Here is a 17,789-nt window from a genome sequence, read left to right as displayed (position 1 = left end):
GGGTATGTTCATTGTAGAAATGTTGTAACCAACCTCATAAGACGGTAATAGATTCCTTTACAAGTGTTAACTCAGCAGCTTGTACAGAGAGAGCAGGGAGACTCAACATTGTCTCCACTACCACTCTTCAGGTCATGAAACAGTAAATCTTAGACACTGTTGTTTGCTTTACCTAGGTATCACTCCAGTACATGCAAATGAGAGGCAAGATATTGCCCATATACAAAATGCAGCCAAGTCAGACAGAGGTAATCCTCTCTAATAAGAAAAGGTATCAGTCAATTTGCTTTGGACTGAGTCACTGAAAGTGAGCACCCACCCAGCATACTGGGAAGTTCATCTAAGGACCAGTGGCTGTAGAAGACAGCCTCTGTGTTAGACATGAAGTCCAGATTGTTTGAATGTGCAGTCTTGTTGTTCTGTTTGTTTGTCTACAAACAGAATAGGAGTCTAGAATGAGTTCTCTGTAGCTAAGAATGTTTTCTGTTCAAGCATGAAGACCTAAGTTCAAATCTCAAGCACCCATGTAAAAAATCCTTTTATGACAGTATGCATGTTTGAAATTCTAGTGTACTTGAGGCTGAAGACAAGAGGACCATTGGGGTTTTCTGGTGTTCAGCCTAGCACCAGGTTCACTGAGAGACCCTTTCTCAAGCAGAGAAGAGGGAGAATAATCATAGAATAAATACCTAATCTCTGCTTCCACAGAGTGCCCAGGGAAGAACACCCACACACATTCTTGAACATATATTACACACTACCACATTCTCTCTCAAACTCTTACATATCTCTCTCTATCTCTCTGTCTCTCTCCTCGCTCTGCCTCTCTCCCCTCTCTCTCCCTCCCTCACCTTCTCTCTCTCTCTCTCTGTCTCTCTCTGTCTCTTTCTGTCTCTGTCTCTGTCTCTCTCTCTCTCCCTCTCACACACACACAGACATAATTTCTGTATAAAGAAAAAGAAAATAATTTAATTGTATATAATCTATGTTAAGAAATTAATGCTGAATTTGCCCAGACCCTATTACCTATCCAGGCAGGGAAAGGAAGCTACATCCAGCTGTAGAACAGTGATCTGAGAATTGGAACTTCACTGTTTGAGAATTGGGAGTCAATGCCTCCTGCTGCTTCCGGTTTAAACCTGGCACCAGAACGGAATTATAAAAAATACAAATATGCAAGACATTAAACAGGCAGTACAAAGATTTGGCTCAAGCTTTGTGTAAAACAGAGATGGTAACAATAGGCAGAAAATATGTGGTGTCAACTAAACCTCTCCAGGGGGTTGCATTTAGCCCACTGGCAGATGGTTTCTGATCCTTGAAAGAGGCAGGGAATTAGTCCTCTTGCAGAGACTATAAGAAAAGTTGGTTGTAAGCATTCCCCATGCAGAGCCATCAGGTCTGTCATGTTGCAGGGCCATTTCAGCAGTGATGTTACAGTGCAGTGAAGGGCAGGGGTGAGTATGACCTCTTCCAACTCTCCCTGGATCCTTGAGCTTTTGCTTACAGAGCAGATGAAGAAGCTGAGAAATAGCTAAGAAAACCAGAAAGAAAATTATGCTTAGGCGACATAATATTTGCGAATATTTTTCCTTTGCCTTCCTTTCTTGTTCCCTTCCTTTTCTTTTAACCTCTTTCTCTTCCTCTTCCTCTTTTTAACCCCTGTTTTCTCCTTTCTCTATCATTCTTTCTTTCGATTTATGGATTGAATGTTTACATATTATATATTTTATATGTTCACATCCTAACTCCTAAAGTTGTGGAATTAGGAGGTGACTCTGCAGAGGGTGGTTGGGTGATAAGGACAGAGCCTTCCAAATAAAATCAATACCTCCTCAAAAGAAACTTCAGCATTCTCATGGTATTTTTCTGCACTGCAACGACACAATGAGAAACTGACAATCTATGGTCAAAAAGATGTCATCATCAGATTCTGAGCATGCTGGCGCCCTGATCTCAGACTTTCTGCCTCCAAAAGCATTAAAAAATGTATATATTCATATATATGATATCTGAATACCCATTGTTTACAGGCCACTATGTCTACAGGACTTTGTCATAGCATCAAGAAGACACTGAATCAATGTATGTTTTTAATATAAGTGTTATCAGTTAGTGGATTCTTTCAGGGAATATATTGTGAGCTGGAAATGCAACAGAATGGATATTATGTGTCCTCAATTTAACTTCATAATTGTTGAGCCTGAGAAATCTTCTTTCATTCATTCTGCCTCTCCCTCTTCCCTCCCTCTCCATTTCCCTGCTTCATTCCTATATTTCTAGAGGTACTACAATTAGCCTCAGAATACATGAAGCATGAAGACATCTTTGTCCATACATCCACTGATTGTTTCTTTCTGTTCTACCTTCATACCCTCATTTTGCTATTTTTTTTTATTTTTTTTTACAAACATACAAGTACAACATTGGCAGCTGGTAGGAGAGCTAAGCAGACAGTTGGTGGCACTGCTTCTCAGCAGAACTCCCTGAAGCATTATGAAAGGAGTGCTTCTCTCTTTATTTTCAAAAGGTTGACAAGCCATAAGGACATGAGAACTGCTGCAGAAGTTGATTTCTTAACCTCCAAAATACAGACAAGTAGAGCAGGTCTCCGAAGCTACAAGTTTAATTAATATTCCTCAATAGCTCCAGAGTGAGTTTCCTTATATTATAGAAGTATAGTTTAGAAAAGAAAACAAAGTGATAGGGCTTTGAACCTAAGAATGGATTGGAATAAAAATTTCTTTGGGATGTAAATCAGCAGCTTCTCAAGGCACAAGGAAATATCTGTACTTGTACCAGTTTCCCCTCCAAATTCCTAATGGTTTTAGAGATTGTCTGTTGGAGCATTCAATATTATACATGTTGATTTTCAGAACAGTCTAGATTATACTCTCCTTCCCATCCAAGAGGAATATCAGAATGACTCAATAATTCTAGAAAACCAATGAATGGCAAAATACATAGACAGAACTAAGGAGGGGTAAATAAGCAAGTAGATAGGGATATGTTAGATGGTACACAAAAAAGTATATTTATTGACATTGTTCCTAACATCTAATAATTGATATTTTCAGACTTACTAATGAATGAGAGGATTTATCATGAGAGGCCAAACACCTGAACCCTGAGGTCTATGGTTAGTTATTCATTCTTATTTCCTTAATGCATCATTCAAATAGAGATTAATCCATATTATATTTTGACAAAGTCCCATGTATAGTAGATATATCAGTGCAAGCACTTCACTAGACATTCAGCAACTGGAACACAAAATTTCCTAATGATCTTCATGTAAAATATGTGCTATAATATAATTCTGCCTCACAGTTGTCAACAAACCAACTCATATTAACATACAAGTTGAATAACCCAATGATTTGTCAAAATATAGACCATGAAGATGAAAAATAAAAGAAAACAAAAGTATTATGTCTGGAGTTTCATATACTTAGGTTTACAGTTAAGTATTTTGTTATGTGTAGGGATACTTTTAATTAGCAAAGATTTCTCACTATCTACCTATGTGTGTATTTCTTTTTATTGCTGAATAATATTACAGCCTAGAATATAGTACAATTCACTTATTATTTATGTTTCTTTTTTCAGGTTAGTATGAATCAAATAAAGACATGATTAAAAAACATTTTGAAGCAATACAGTTTGAACTTTATTAGGTAAATATTTAATGATAGATTCTCTAAGCCACACACAAAGTGTTTTATTGTTTTATTTTTTAAATGTCAATTTTTATTATTTTATTTATTTATATTCCAAATTGTGCTCCCTTCCTGGTCCTTCTCCATGAGATCTTCATCCCATTCCCTCACCCCTATGCTTCTAAGAGAGTGCTCCACCACCCACCCACCCTGTCAGACCTCACCCTGTTAGCATCCCCTTCCCCAGGCATCACATCACAATTCTAAAGGATCACTAAGGCCAGACAAGGCAATCCTCTGCTACATATCTAGTGGAAGGCATGAACCAGCTGTATGATTTTTGGTTGGTAGCCCAGTCTCTGGGAGCTCAAAGAGGTACTGATTAGTTGATACTATTGATCCTCCTGTGGGGCTGTAATCCCCTTCAGCTCCTTCAGTCCTTCCCTTCACTCCTCCATACGGGTTCTGATCTCAGTCCAATCATTTGCTGTATCTGCATCTGTCTCAGTCAGGTGCTGGATGAGCCGGTCAGAGGACCATACTAGGTTCCTTTCTTCAAGCACAACTTGGCATCAGTAATAGTGTCTGGGATTGGTTCCTGTGCATCAGATGGATCCCAAGTTGGGCTGGACTCTAGATGGACTTTTGTTCAGTCTCTGCTCCACTTTGTCCTGAATTTCCTTTAGACAAGAACAATTCTGAGTCAAAAAATTTTGAAGATGGGAAGGTGAGCTGATGCCTCAAATGGAGGCCATGTCTATCTGCTGCACATGATCTCTTTGGGTTTCATCAGCTAAAGTCATCCCCATTGGGTCCTGGAAGCCAAAAGATGCTCCAACAAGGACACATGATCCACTATGTGTCCTCTAACATCCTGGTGTTTGGAACTTTCTACAGCTTCCCCTACACTCCAGATCACACTACCGCATATTTCTATTTATTGTCCTTGCTCTTTGGGCTTCCCTAAGAAGTTAGACTCCAAAATCAAACAATCAAACAAACAAACAAATAACCCAATTAAGAATATGGGACACAGAGCCAAACAGATAATTCTCTACTGAGGAATATGAAATGGCCAAGAAGCACTTAAAGAAATGCTCAACATCCTTAGTCATCAGGGAAATGCAAATCAAAACAACCCTAAGAGGCCACCTCATACCAGTCAGAATGGCTAAACTCAAGTGACAAGACATGCTAGAGAGGAGTTAGAGAATGAGGAACACTCCCCCGTTGCTGTTTCGATTACAAACTAGTACAAGCACTCTGGAAATTAATCTGCCATTTCCTAAGAAAATAAGAAATAGTTCTACCTGTAGTCTCAGCTCATGGGTATATTCTCAAAAGATACTCCAACAAGGACACATGGTCTACTATGTTCATAGCAGCCTTATTTGTAACAGCAGCTAGAAGCTGGTAAACAACCCACATGTCCCTCAACCAAAGAATGGATAAGAAAATGTGGTTTATTTATACAATGGAATAATACTCACCTATTAAAAACAAGGACATCGTGAATTTTGCAGGCAAATGGATAGAACTAGAAAATATCATCCTGAGTGTGCAACCTAGACACAAAAGCATATGCATGAGATGTACTCACTGATAAGTGGATATTAGCCAAAAAGTTAAGAATACCCATAATACTACTCATAGAAGGTCCAAGTGTGGATATTTCCATCCCACTTAGAAATGGTAAAAAATATAATCATGGAAGGCAGAGGGAGGGAGTGATCTGTGTCGAAGAGAGGAGGGGGAGAGAAAAGGGAGACAGAATCATGTATGGGATAGAAACAAAAATGTCAGTGTTTAATAAAAATGTTGCATCATTCAAATATTTAACACTCTATTGTTCTCATTTTGTCTACAGTGCATATCTTAAAATATGAAGAATTTTATCTGTCTTTTTGTAAGCTGTGTTTGAATCATAGTTTGCTATAGTTGAAGTCATTTGACAATAACTTCTCAAAGCATGTTGATTATTAGTTGTAGGTTGATGTCTATATGCAGGGGAAGGGTGAAAGCTGGCACCAGTTAGGTCAAAGCCATGATTGGACAGAAAAAAAAGAAAAGTAGGGACAAAGTTTTTGGTGTTTTTTTTGTTGTTGTTGTTTTGTTTTTTGTTGTTGTTGGTTTTTTTTTTTTTTTTTTTTTGTAACATGGGAGAGAAGGAGAAGGAAGGAGAATGAAGATGGAGGTGGGAACGTATGACCCAGATCCAGCTGGTCCTGAATGACCACGGTAGTTGGGATAGATTTCTGTAGGCAAATATATGTTATCTACGTGGGCAGATTACATCCTTATCAATTGGTTGTGAGTTTATTGTGTGGATGAATTGTGGATTGAGAATTTAACGCATAAATCTGATTGTTGAGTTACAGTTGAGTCTTGATTTTAATGTGTTGTTGTGAGTTTATACCATAATTATTAGGAGGCATTTGTTAGGAATATAAACAGAGCAGTGGTAGAGAGTTACTAGGGGGTAGTGACTGGGACCAGGGGCTAGATGCTGGGAATATAGCACAGTAAAAGAGCTGTGATTGAGGGCAGGACGGCTTGGCAGGGTGCTGAGCTGGAATGGTTCCTGCAGACCACCAGAGTCAGAGTACTTGAGGACAGCTTAGAGCCACTAAGATAAAATAGCACTAGTTCCAATGGCCTGCTGGAGCTGAAACTAGCAAGAGTATGACTGACCCACAAGGTATACTCAGGGGAACCAGTTCCACCATTTTTTATTGTTACGAGAATAATAAGTCTTATGTATAAAGTTCTTAAGAGGTGTGTAGCAATTAAAATAAAAAGAAAACTGGAAAGCAAGGCATTTTATACATGAAATTCCAGCCATGGGGAGTTGAAGGTAGGCAGATCCTGAGGTTCACTGGCCAGAGAGCTAAAACTACTTGGCAAGCCCAAGCCCACTGAAAAAAGATAAACCTGAAAAAACAATGTAGATGGCACCTGAGGAATGATAATCAAAGTTGTCATTGGGCCTCTGCACCACAGGCAGTCTCATAGACATGCATGCACACACATCTATACACATGCATGCATCTGAACACACTAACACCTGCAGACATTAACATGTATACACATACACACACAAAAATGGGCCTCTGCCCTTAGAAACCTTGTAATGTTAGCATATATAACATACAAATTTTTTATAAAATCATGTGACTCAGCTTCACTCAAGGTGTCATAAGATTTGAATAAAAAAATGCTCATTTATGAGGCTCAACTTCCATGTATATCTTTAATCTGACAATTGAAAAAAATCTGTTTCTTGAGTTTTATATTTAAATATTCTAACACTTGAGTTTTAGGATAAAGTACAATGAGATTTCCTTCTGCAAGGAAAATATTTAGAATAAGATTGCATCCTTAGATATGGGAAGAGAACAAGGTATAGATTTAGCAAGATATATAAAGAGAGGAAAATTCTCCCACATAACCACATATGGACATTAGCAACACTCAATAAGGCATTCACAACTGTAACAACTCTGTGAGCTTACGTCCAAGTTTCATTGATCTAGCTGATCTTACTCTTTTACTAAAATTTTACAATTAACTTTTTGTTCATGTTTAAACTTGTAATCGAAAATTCAAACTAATGTCTTGATCTGACATTAGATAACAAAGCCTGATTCAACATGGGAAAGTAACAGTTACCACACTTCTATAATGTTCTAATTAGAACTCAGAAGCACCATGGACAGCTCCCGGTGCAATGACTAACAGTCCTTTTTAAGACAGAAAGCATTATTCCCAGGAGCTCTGACACAACAGGATTTCAGGAGCTCTGTCACACCAGGATTTCAGGATCCCAGTGGGATCTTGACACCCAGGAGTTCTGGCACACCCAGAATCTCAGGAACATAGAATCAGAGAATCACAGGATCACAGAGACAGCTGAACTCTGAGGAGATCTGACACAACAAGGATCAAAGAAGGGGCAAGCTCCAGTCAGAAAAAGCAAGGGCAGGTAGCACTAGAGATAACCAGATGACAAGAAGAAAGCACAAAAATATAAGCACCAGAAATGAAGGCAACTTGGCATGATCAGAACCCACTTCTCCTACCAGAGCAAGCCTTGGATACACTATCAAACCAGAAAAGGAAAATTTGGATTTGAATTCATATCTCATGATAATGATAGAGGACTTTAGGAAGGACATAAATAACCCCCTTAAAGAAATATGGGGCAACACAAGTAAACAGGTGGAATCCCATAAAGAGGAAACACAAAAATCTCTTAAAGAATTACAGGAAAACAAAACCAAACAGGCAAAGGACTCCTGGATCTAAAAATGAAAATGGAAATAATAAAGATATCACAAAGGGAGACAACCTTGGAGATAGAAAACCTATGAAAAAGATCAGGAGTCATAGATACACACATCACCATCAGAATACAGAAGATTGAAGAGAGAATCTCAGGAGCAGAAGATACCATAGAAAACATTGACACAATAGTCAAAGAAAATGCAAAATGAAAAATGCCAAAAGCTCCTAACTCAAAACATCCAGGAAATCCAGAACACAATGAGAAGATCAAACCCAAGGATAATAGGTATAGAAGAGAGCTAAGATTGCCAATTTAAAAGGCCAATAAATATCTTCAACCAAATCACAAAAGAAAACTTCCCTAACCTAAAGAGATATCCATAAACATAGAAGAAGCCTACATAACTCCAAATAGACAGGACCAGAAAAGAAAGTCTTTCTATCACATAATAATCAAAACACCAAATGCATAAAACAAAAAAGGAATATTAGAAGCAGCAAATGAAAACAGGTCAAGTAACATATAAAGGCAGACCTATCAGAATTAGACCAGACTTCTCACCAGAGACTAAGAAAGCCAGGCAATCCTGGACAGTTGTCATACAGACCCTAAGAGAATAAAGATGCCAGCCCAGGCTTCTGTGTCCAACAAAATTCTCAATTAACATAGTTGGAGAATCCAAGATATTCCAAGACAAAACAAATTTACACAATATCTTTCCATAAATCCAGCCCTACAAAGGAAAATAGATGGAAAACTCCAACACATGGAGGTAAACTACACCCTAGAAAAAGGAAGAAAATAACCTAATTTCAACAATTACAAAAGAAGATAGCCTCACAAACATATTAACAGCAAAATAACAGCAAAAAATAATAGGAAAAAACCATCACTAGTCCTTAATATATCTTAACATCGATAGACTCAATTCCCCAATGAAAAGACATAGACTAAAAGACTGGATATGTAAACCGGACCCATCATCTTGGTGTCTGTCTTAAGGCTGTGACAGCATACACAAGGCTGGAAAACTCATGAAGAAAAGTAAATCCAAGCAGTGATTCTGGAGAATGAGAAACGAAAGAGCCTTAAGCTTCTTTATCTCATTGTAGACAGGGAAATATTATAACAAGAGGCTAGGCATGAAGTGAAGTCTAGCTTTACAGAGACCTGTCTGGTAACTAAAACACTGATGTAATACTGTCAGACCACAAACTCCCACAAGAAACCATTAATCCATCAATCCAGACACCTCCTAAGTGGCCTCTCTCTCACTTCGCTCAAATTACAATTTAATCCTTAACAAGAACTTTGGTGGAGACGAGTCATGTTCTAATGTTTGCAGGTGTTTAACACAGTCCTCAACACAAGCAGCCTTAGCTCCTCTTCGTATACTTTCACTTTCAGAACCTGTGTGATCTTTTTAATACAATGGGGACTATTTATTTTATTCTAACTAATATCTACTATTTCAGGGATCTAGACATTTTAGCCCTATTTTCCATATGAGATCATAAAAGATGAACAACAGAAGTTATCTTTTGCAATATTCTGCATATGGTGCTAGCCCAATAACACAGACAATGTGGTGGAAACGATTATGAAACAGCAAATTGTCACAAGGAAGAATAGAGACTTATTAGTTAATTGGAGTGAGCAAAAAATTTAAACAAGGCCATTAGGAAGTATATCATACTGGTCCATTATATGTCAAGGTTCCCTGAAATGGAGAACTGTACTAAGACACAAAGTACTTGGTATAGTACTTGAATATTACTGAAAGAAGAGAGACTATAAAACATAATAGGTTAGCAACTCATGGCACAAACAAATGAAATATTGAGAAACCTACCACCATATAGAAATTATAAGAGAAGCAAAAGATTATAGATCTTGGGAAATCACAGTTTTCTGAATCATTCTTTTGTTTATTGATCATTAACTTCTTAGTTAAACAACTCTCATATTTCTGAAGATACATGTTAAAACATTCCTGCTTACTAGTGAAGTCAAGATACACTGGTGAGATTTGTAAGATAAATGAACAAAGTGCCTTAGGAAAGGATTGAATGATGCTCCCCAACCTGTGTCAGGTCACAGACTGAGGTCTGGGGGAGATGAGGTATATGTGGTTTGTGACTAAAGAATAATGAAAATAGCCCTGAGTCTGGAGATGTGAAAACAGTTTATTATTCTTGAACATTTTGCACCTCCTTTGTTGGTTTTCTCCTGATAATCCTTTTCCAGAAACAAGTTTGACTCTTTGCCCTTTACCTTTCTGCTACAATCCTCCTCTATTCTGATGTTCTGCCAACTTCCATAATCTTTAGTTTTCTGGAATCTAGCCAATTTAATTCCCTGTAGTTAAACATAATGATTTTTCACACATAAATAACTTGATAGGCAAGCTATCTCTTATTCTCAATAATATTTTATAATTTCTACCTGCTAGGAAAAACTCTCCTAGAAAAATCACATGGGTAATTTTTATAATTATTAATAATAGTTAACACTCTAAGACATTTACTATCTGGGTTTATGTTCAATGATTTTTTTACAAACAATATGCACCCAGTTCAGTCTTAAATGCTGAAAAGTCCCTCAAAGGATTCAAGAAGCTGTAGTCTGATGCCATGATGTCACAGGGAAAACAGAAGTTACAACTCCATGCTGCAAAGATGGTGACTATAGAAAAGTGTGTGCATAATCAAAGAATTACAGCATTAATTTTTTTTTGGAGAATGACTGTTGAAGGAGAATTATTGATAGAACAAATCAAGTTATCAAATACTATTAAATAACTATTTGTGAAATAGTGGGCCAGCTGTAAATCTCTGATCTGGAAGAATAGGGAGAAAATAATTATCTGTTCTCAAATAGTTAATGGGTTATTAAATGGCAAAGGGGATTACCTTTAGTCATTGTATTCAGGGAAGTGGAAGAAGAATGAAACATCTTGGAGAAATAGATTTTAACTCAATACAATAAACAGTCTCTAATCAATGAAATTGTCCAAAGATGGCATGCTATCTTTCTTTACTTGATGCTTTTTAGGTTTTCTATTTCCTCAAGTGCCCAAGTCAGCATTTAGGACTTGCTAACAACTATAAAATTTTAGTCTTCAATCACATCCTAAAATTTATTTTTATATTTTCCTTCCATCCTTCTCCTCCTAGAATTAAGAACAAGAAATTTACTGTGCACCTGTGGAGATCTGCCTGCTATGTTGATTCTCATCAGTAGACTCACATGTATGTAGCTGGTTTCTTTCAGGGAGATCATGTTTTTTCAGGATTCAGCCATGCCGTAGCAAGAATCAATACTTCATTCCTTTTCAGATGCATACTAGACTTTTGTATGAGCATTCCATTTTTATTTATTATTCATCAGACATTGACTATGCACCCTACATGTGAGCAGTAACATCCCACAAGCTAAGATCTGGAACCAGAAAGACACTAAGCTGACCCTCAACATTCATCCTTCTATGCGCCCAGAATGTGTGTCACATGACCAGACACCTCACATTCCTACCATGGTAATCAATAAAGCGCTCAGAGATTCAGGTCTTTGGATCATTTGATATCAGTACTACTTCTGAAGTAAAGGTGCTTAAATTTGAGTCCAATCAGGTCAGTTTATCACAGGTGAGTAATGAAGTCTCACAGGAAGCATGCAAGCTCAGTTAAACTTGACAAGTTGACCTCACTATGTATGCATCATCACATTCATGCCAGGAGGATATAGAGCATCCTAAAGATGTTGAAAGTTCTACATTTATTTTGCAGTTATTTTTATCTGAGCCCTTGTGGAAGTTCTACAGAAAAACAGAAGTAAATATAAAAGACAGCATTATATGGAAATTGGCTCATACAATTTTGAGAGTTTAAAGTCCCATAAAATGCAGTCTTCCCTCTGAAAAAACTAGAAAAGCCAGTGGGACAATCCAGGCACATGGATGGGGTTCATGGAGTGTGGGGCTGTCGCTCCTCATCTAGTGTGTTAAGCTTCTAAAAGAGTTTGTAATATAAGTTCTGGAGTCAAAAGGTTGGAGATCCAAAAGCTAATATGAGAGGGCAAGGGAATATGGATATTCCACTGAAGGAGGCTATAATCCCCCCAACCTTTTTTTTTCTTTTTCTTTTTTTGGTATTATAGTTGGTCCCAAATGGAATGATTAGCATCCATCTGATAAAAATTCAGTCAGGCATGCAATCATTCACATAACATAAAATAATAAATCTTTTAAATAAATTCAAAAATATAAAAAACTAAATGATGTCTAGTGTAAGTGATTTTCTTTTCTTAATCCATAAATTAAAACATCACTCTCTTACAGACACATCATGAATTGATGTCCTGTCATGACCTGGATCTCCTTGAACCTTCTTGTCAGCAGAGCCTCACTCTGATCTAACTCGCAGGTCTTTATCTCTGTGTAAGGATGAGACACTGAGAGACTGATAGAAGATCGTTGGAGTCTACGGCGGAGTTAAGTACAGTGATCTTAAAGAGTGAGAATTGACTATGACTTACTTGCATTTTAGGATTTTGTACTATTTCTAAAGTCCCTAGCCTGGGAAACTTTCTCTTAGAGGTATTTTCAAGTTTGGGGGATTGACAACTTTTAAGAGAGAGGACAGTGGGGTGTCCTTTTTCCTTACCAGAAAGCCTTGCACTATATAGCAATCTTATGACCTTCTAGTTAGTTTTGCCAATGTCAAGTCTCCAGGTACAGCAAAAGAAGACTCAGATCTTATTCTTTTGAGTGATAATAAGATTCTACAGTTTCAGTTGGTGTTTTTCAAACCTGCTGGTACCTAGGAGGCAGACATCCATCTCTAGTGACCTTGAAGCCTGATAATATCTGATTATCTACCTATCACCATCAAAGAAAGAAAGAAAAGCAGCCATCACAGGGATAGTAAGCAGATTATAATCATAAGTAAGAAGTTTCCTTAGTGCTATGAATTGTTCCCCTCAATTGTTGAACTTGGTTGTTTGACTTTAGTGTGGGAGAAAAGGTTCAAGAGAGGTACTAAGTCAAATTGTATTTCAGGCCAGAGGCCTATTCATGAAGGTAGCAACACAGCAGGAGTCTAAGGGAATGTGCACTTCACAACACCACATATTGAGACAAAAGAGTTCATCTCCTCATGAGTCTCTTATAGAAAGAAAAGGTTCTGCAGCGTGAAGAAGCATAGTTGGTGAAAACGTGACCTTGGTTGTTTGTCCAGTCACTCTTCCTCAGCTAGATAAATTGGACCAGACTTTATAACTTGTCCTAATATGAGTAGCACTTTCTCTGAGTAAGGGAGGTCAGCTGGGTTAACATGGGATCCACATTACATGACAGAGGTCATTTAACCCACCCTTAGTGCAACCATTTAGGGTCTAGTTACATCACTAACTTGGTTTTAGGACTGGTAAGCTTTTTTGACAATGTGGTATGACATTTCAGGAAATTAGTCATTGTGGACTAATTTCAGGAAAACAATTTTGATATTGATGTCAGAAATGAAAAAAGTGTTATGGGGACTTATTTATCTCCTGAGGTTTGCTTAATTCTTGATGCTACTTGAGAATAAAATCCTAATTCCTCAGTATCTCTCATCACTTCAGTACTTGTGTTTTACAAACAAAAGAGTAGATTGCCACAAAGTAGAATAAAATTACCTGCTGCCAGTGCCCTGGACTACTGAGTACCTGATCCTACCTGCCCTTGGGGATTGGAGGTGAGCTGGTACTAGAATCAATGACACAGATTCTAGAAACAGGTGAGAAATGCCCCAGCAAGCTTATCTGAACACTGATGCAAGCTCCTTTAATACTGTCCACCTGTCCCTCATTGGTCCAAAGAAAGCATCTCTTCTAAAGAGCAGTTCCCAAATTGGCCGGGACTGTCTGGGTCAACAATCCTAGGTCTCTAAGGCAGTCTTCAATTAGGTCATCCTGCAGGAGATGCCTTTGCAGCTGCATAGCCCCAAGCATTAATATAGAGGTTGCCATGGCATTCCTCCTAAAATTATCTAATATTTAGCTATACTGAAATGACTCCAGCACTAGGAGGTCTCTGGATTTTTCTCAGTTCCCTTCTCCCGTAATCACTGTGAGAAGAATTTAGATGAGAAATGGATAATGTAATGTAGGCTATAGATAGACTTTATGACAAATAAGCAGGGGCACCCTTAAAGGATGAGAGTGGGTGATGGTTAAAGGTACAGTGACAAAAGCACAATAATGGGGTGAGGGGTGAGAATAGTCAGCAACAGGAAAGACCATCATGCAAACTTACTTTGAAATCTTACTTGAAGTTTCTGCAGCAAGTATATTTCCTTAAGGATGCTTTTCTATTCAGGTGATCAATCTCATTTGGTTGAGCTTTGAGTTAAAGGCAAGGTAGTAGTATGTTTTTGTTGTTTCCCAGGAAACCTCTGCTAAATGGGAGCCTTGTGATCTTTGGACAGATTTTAATTTTGGGCCTATGTCCAAAATTGGGCCTATGTCCAAAAATGCCCCTGACTATGGTCAGTGTTATTACTCAGATTTGTTGCTTCACTTTTTCAACAAAAATAAAAACAATCTTATAACCAAGTGGGTTAAAATAAATAAAAGAAGAAAATGAAAGTCTATAAAATAGCTATACTTTACGAGGAAAAACGTTCCCTTCCCGTAGTGGTCTTCAACAGAGCCCTGCTCCCTCCATCTTCCTTGCTTGCAAAGGAATACTAAATCTGAAGGAGGGGCAATTCTTTGAAATTTAGTGTAGTGTTGCAGAGATAGTACAGTGGGAGCTAGAGCTTGTATTCCCAGATCCCACAGACAAGCTGGACAGACATGTTTGACCTTGAATCCCAACTTATAGGACAGCAGGACAAGAGACAAGCTATGTTCAGCAAAAATTTGGCCTCGGGAAAAAGAACAGAGAATGAATAACAAAACACTGGATGTAAACTTTGGGTCTAGACACACACACACACACACACACACACACACACACACACACACACACACACACGTAAAGGAAAAATCCTTAGTGTGTTACTAATATAGGAGATGGGAGTCCAAAGCTCATTATGAGAAAAAAGTCCATTCTTAACTGTCAAGCATTTCTAAATACTTATGTAACATAGCACTACCACAAAAATATTTGAGATTTATCCTAATGAGTGTTTTTCTTTTCTTTTTATCAGTACTGGCTAGAACTCTGGCTTTGCACATATACTCGACAAACATTCTATAAGTGAGCGAGATGCCTAATCTTTTTAAAGTTTTATCTTGAAACAAGGTCTTGTTAATTTTCTTAGGTTGGCCTTGAACATGTAATCCTACCCCAACCTCTAATGTAGCTGAGATTATATGGATGTACCATTCTACCTGGCTTCCAATGTTCTAATGTATCTTGATAATATTTATGATAGAAAGTATAAAATTTTATAAAACTCAAGGCAATAGTATGGTTTCAGTTTTTGTTCTCTATCTTAGTTTGTAGGCAAATCTGAAGAGTAGGAATGTGGGAGAGCAAAGGTAAGAATGAGAGCTTTGGAGTAGAGCTACTGAGAACAAAGCGTTTTTACAGTAAGCCTAGTCAAGAGAATATATCATAGCATATTCCTGGGTATAAGGAAAACAGTGCTGCAAGGCAAAGAACATCATAACTAAGGGGACAACACAAACCATGTAAGATTTGGAAGCCTGCACTCGGAAACTCATTTTGCTAAGAAGCAATGACCACTGGCTTGTACCCCTTCCCCTCAGCTGTGAGAGTATTGCTTTTCTTTCTCCTGCAAAGTTAGTATGTGTAACATAAATTTAAGGGTAGAAGTGTGGAAGTTGATTTCCCAGAAACAAATAAAAGTGGTTTTAACTCTCGTCTATCAAGAGAGTGGTTATGGACAAAAACAAAGCAAACAAGTGCAAACAAATAAATAAACAAATAAAGAAAGAATAAGTTCTACCTAATCTATAATGCATAAAAATTTTATAGCCCAGAAGCCCCAAATCATTTCTCTTTCAAAATAAAGAATCTTCCAGATTTTCTCTCTTTCGGGATTTGAATGTATTGTCTGGAGATAATGAGGGACCCCTTCAGTAAAAGCCTTTTTTATTTTAACTCACAGCTAAAGTTACACATGTTCTAACCTTCAGCTCATGGATATCTATAAGACTTGATGCATGGGAATTATCTCACACCTTCTAACACAATCTATGAAGAAACCCATTTTAACCCCATTAATCTAATTTCTACAGTTGGAACCTGGCAATCCATGCTGCCTGTGATGACAAACACCAAGAAGCGGAGACAGGAATTGAATCTCTGGACCATACTATATTCAGAGGCAGGAACTCTGGTAAGCCAGCAAACTGCCACTCCCAAATCTGCCTTCTCAGACGATCTGCAGTTAGCATATTTTAACAGAGAATGTAAACAAAAGTACATGAAAATAATCTGCAATTTCAACATCTAACTGACTGATTGGTGCAAAGTCCCAAGTCCAGAAATAAATCTTCTTGACCTATTGCTATCTCTTCTAATAGCCATTTATTGCCTACCTCTACATCTTTATGATTATTGGTCAATGTGGTGGTTTCAATATGCTTGTCCCAGGGAATGTCACTATTAGGAGGTGTGGCCTTGTTGGAATAGATGTCGCCTTTTCGTAGGAAGTATGTCACTGTGGTGGTGGGCTTTGAGACCCTCCTCTTAACCCATTGGGAATCAGTCTTCTTTCTCCTAGGGCACTTCAGATGAAGATGTAGAACTCTCAGTTCCTCCTGCGTCATGCCTGCCTGGATGTTGCTATGCTCCCACCTTGATGATAATGGACCAACCACCATCTGAATCTGTAAGCAAGCCTCAGTTAAATGTTGTCCTTCTAAGAGTTGCCTTGGTCATAGTGTCTGTTCATGGTGCCCTAACTATGGCAGTCAGATAATCACTAATCAAGACACACTCTTTGTATCTCTTTCTTTACTTTCATAGTACAGAAAGAGACATCCACCCTACCAAGGAGCTCCTGTGTACATTTATTAGCCTCTAACAGACTCCTTAGGTGCCTGGATTCTAGGAGAATGGCAAATGTTTTTATTTTCTCATAGCAATTACAAAACTCCGGTTAATAGACACTGGGTTATCAGAGGGCTTAAATTACAAAATCTAAAAGTGTCCCTACCACTGCCTCCTGTTCTTTAATATAAATGCTTAATAACACTTTTAATAATAATAAACAATTTATTTCTGAGCCATGTGGTTTTATTGTAGAGGATGTAGTCACAGCGTGTGAGAATGGAAGCCATGAGATTTCTAGATTTCTGTTTTGGGCATTTTCTTTATTTGGTTACCTGATTTTGTTTTCAACAAAAATTTACTGAGCCTGCTATATGTGCTTAGCACTGTCCAGATGTTAAGTTCTGGTGGTGAAAACATAGGTAAGATTTTTTCCTGGAACTCACTTTTAAAGATGCCAGTAACAATAATAGAAAGAGAAGAAAAGAAAAGAAAAATGCCACTTTGAATAATTATAGCAACTATCTAGTGTTTAAAGTAGAATTGCATCTACAGTTGCCTTTAATGAGCATCTTAATGAAGGTGATTTAGTTTTCTGTAAGCTGAAACCTACAAATTTTAAATTACAACAGGTATAGAAGAAACAAAACAAAATAGCATTTCCAAAGCGGGGGTGGACAATGATTACATGGGAAACCATCCCATTTGGAAGGGTAAGTATTCAACATGAATGATTTAGTCAGTGTCTCTTAACCATTGAGCAGCTCCTGTAGCTTTCTATGGCTATAATTTTTCCTTTCAAGAGTAAAGATATTCATGTCCCTCCTTGTGCAATCAG

General features: G+C 37.8%; 1 long non-coding RNA gene across 2 annotated transcripts in view; it reads right to left on the bottom strand.

Moving 5' to 3' along the window:
- Positions 1 to 3,662: 3,662 nt before the first annotated feature.
- Positions 3,663 to 17,789, bottom strand: part of LOC134486802 (uncharacterized) — a 71,432-nt gene continuing 57,305 nt past the window's right edge. For both annotated transcript variants that reach the window (XR_015686029.1, XR_015686030.1), the window contains exons 2-3: positions 5,150 to 5,224; positions 3,663 to 4,339 (exon numbers count right to left, since the gene is read on the bottom strand). This is a non-coding gene — a long non-coding RNA (uncharacterized LOC134486802). The remainder of the gene's footprint in view (positions 4,340 to 5,149; positions 5,225 to 17,789) is intronic.

This window comes from Rattus norvegicus, chromosome 4, assembly GCF_021556685.1.
Source record: "Rattus norvegicus strain SHRSP/BbbUtx chromosome 4, alternate assembly SHRSP_T2T, whole genome shotgun sequence".
In the NCBI taxonomy this organism is placed as follows: domain Eukaryota; kingdom Metazoa; phylum Chordata; class Mammalia; order Rodentia; family Muridae; genus Rattus; species Rattus norvegicus.
Note: the sequence above shows the minus strand (reverse complement) of the source record. Positions and strands in the feature narration are given on the sequence as shown.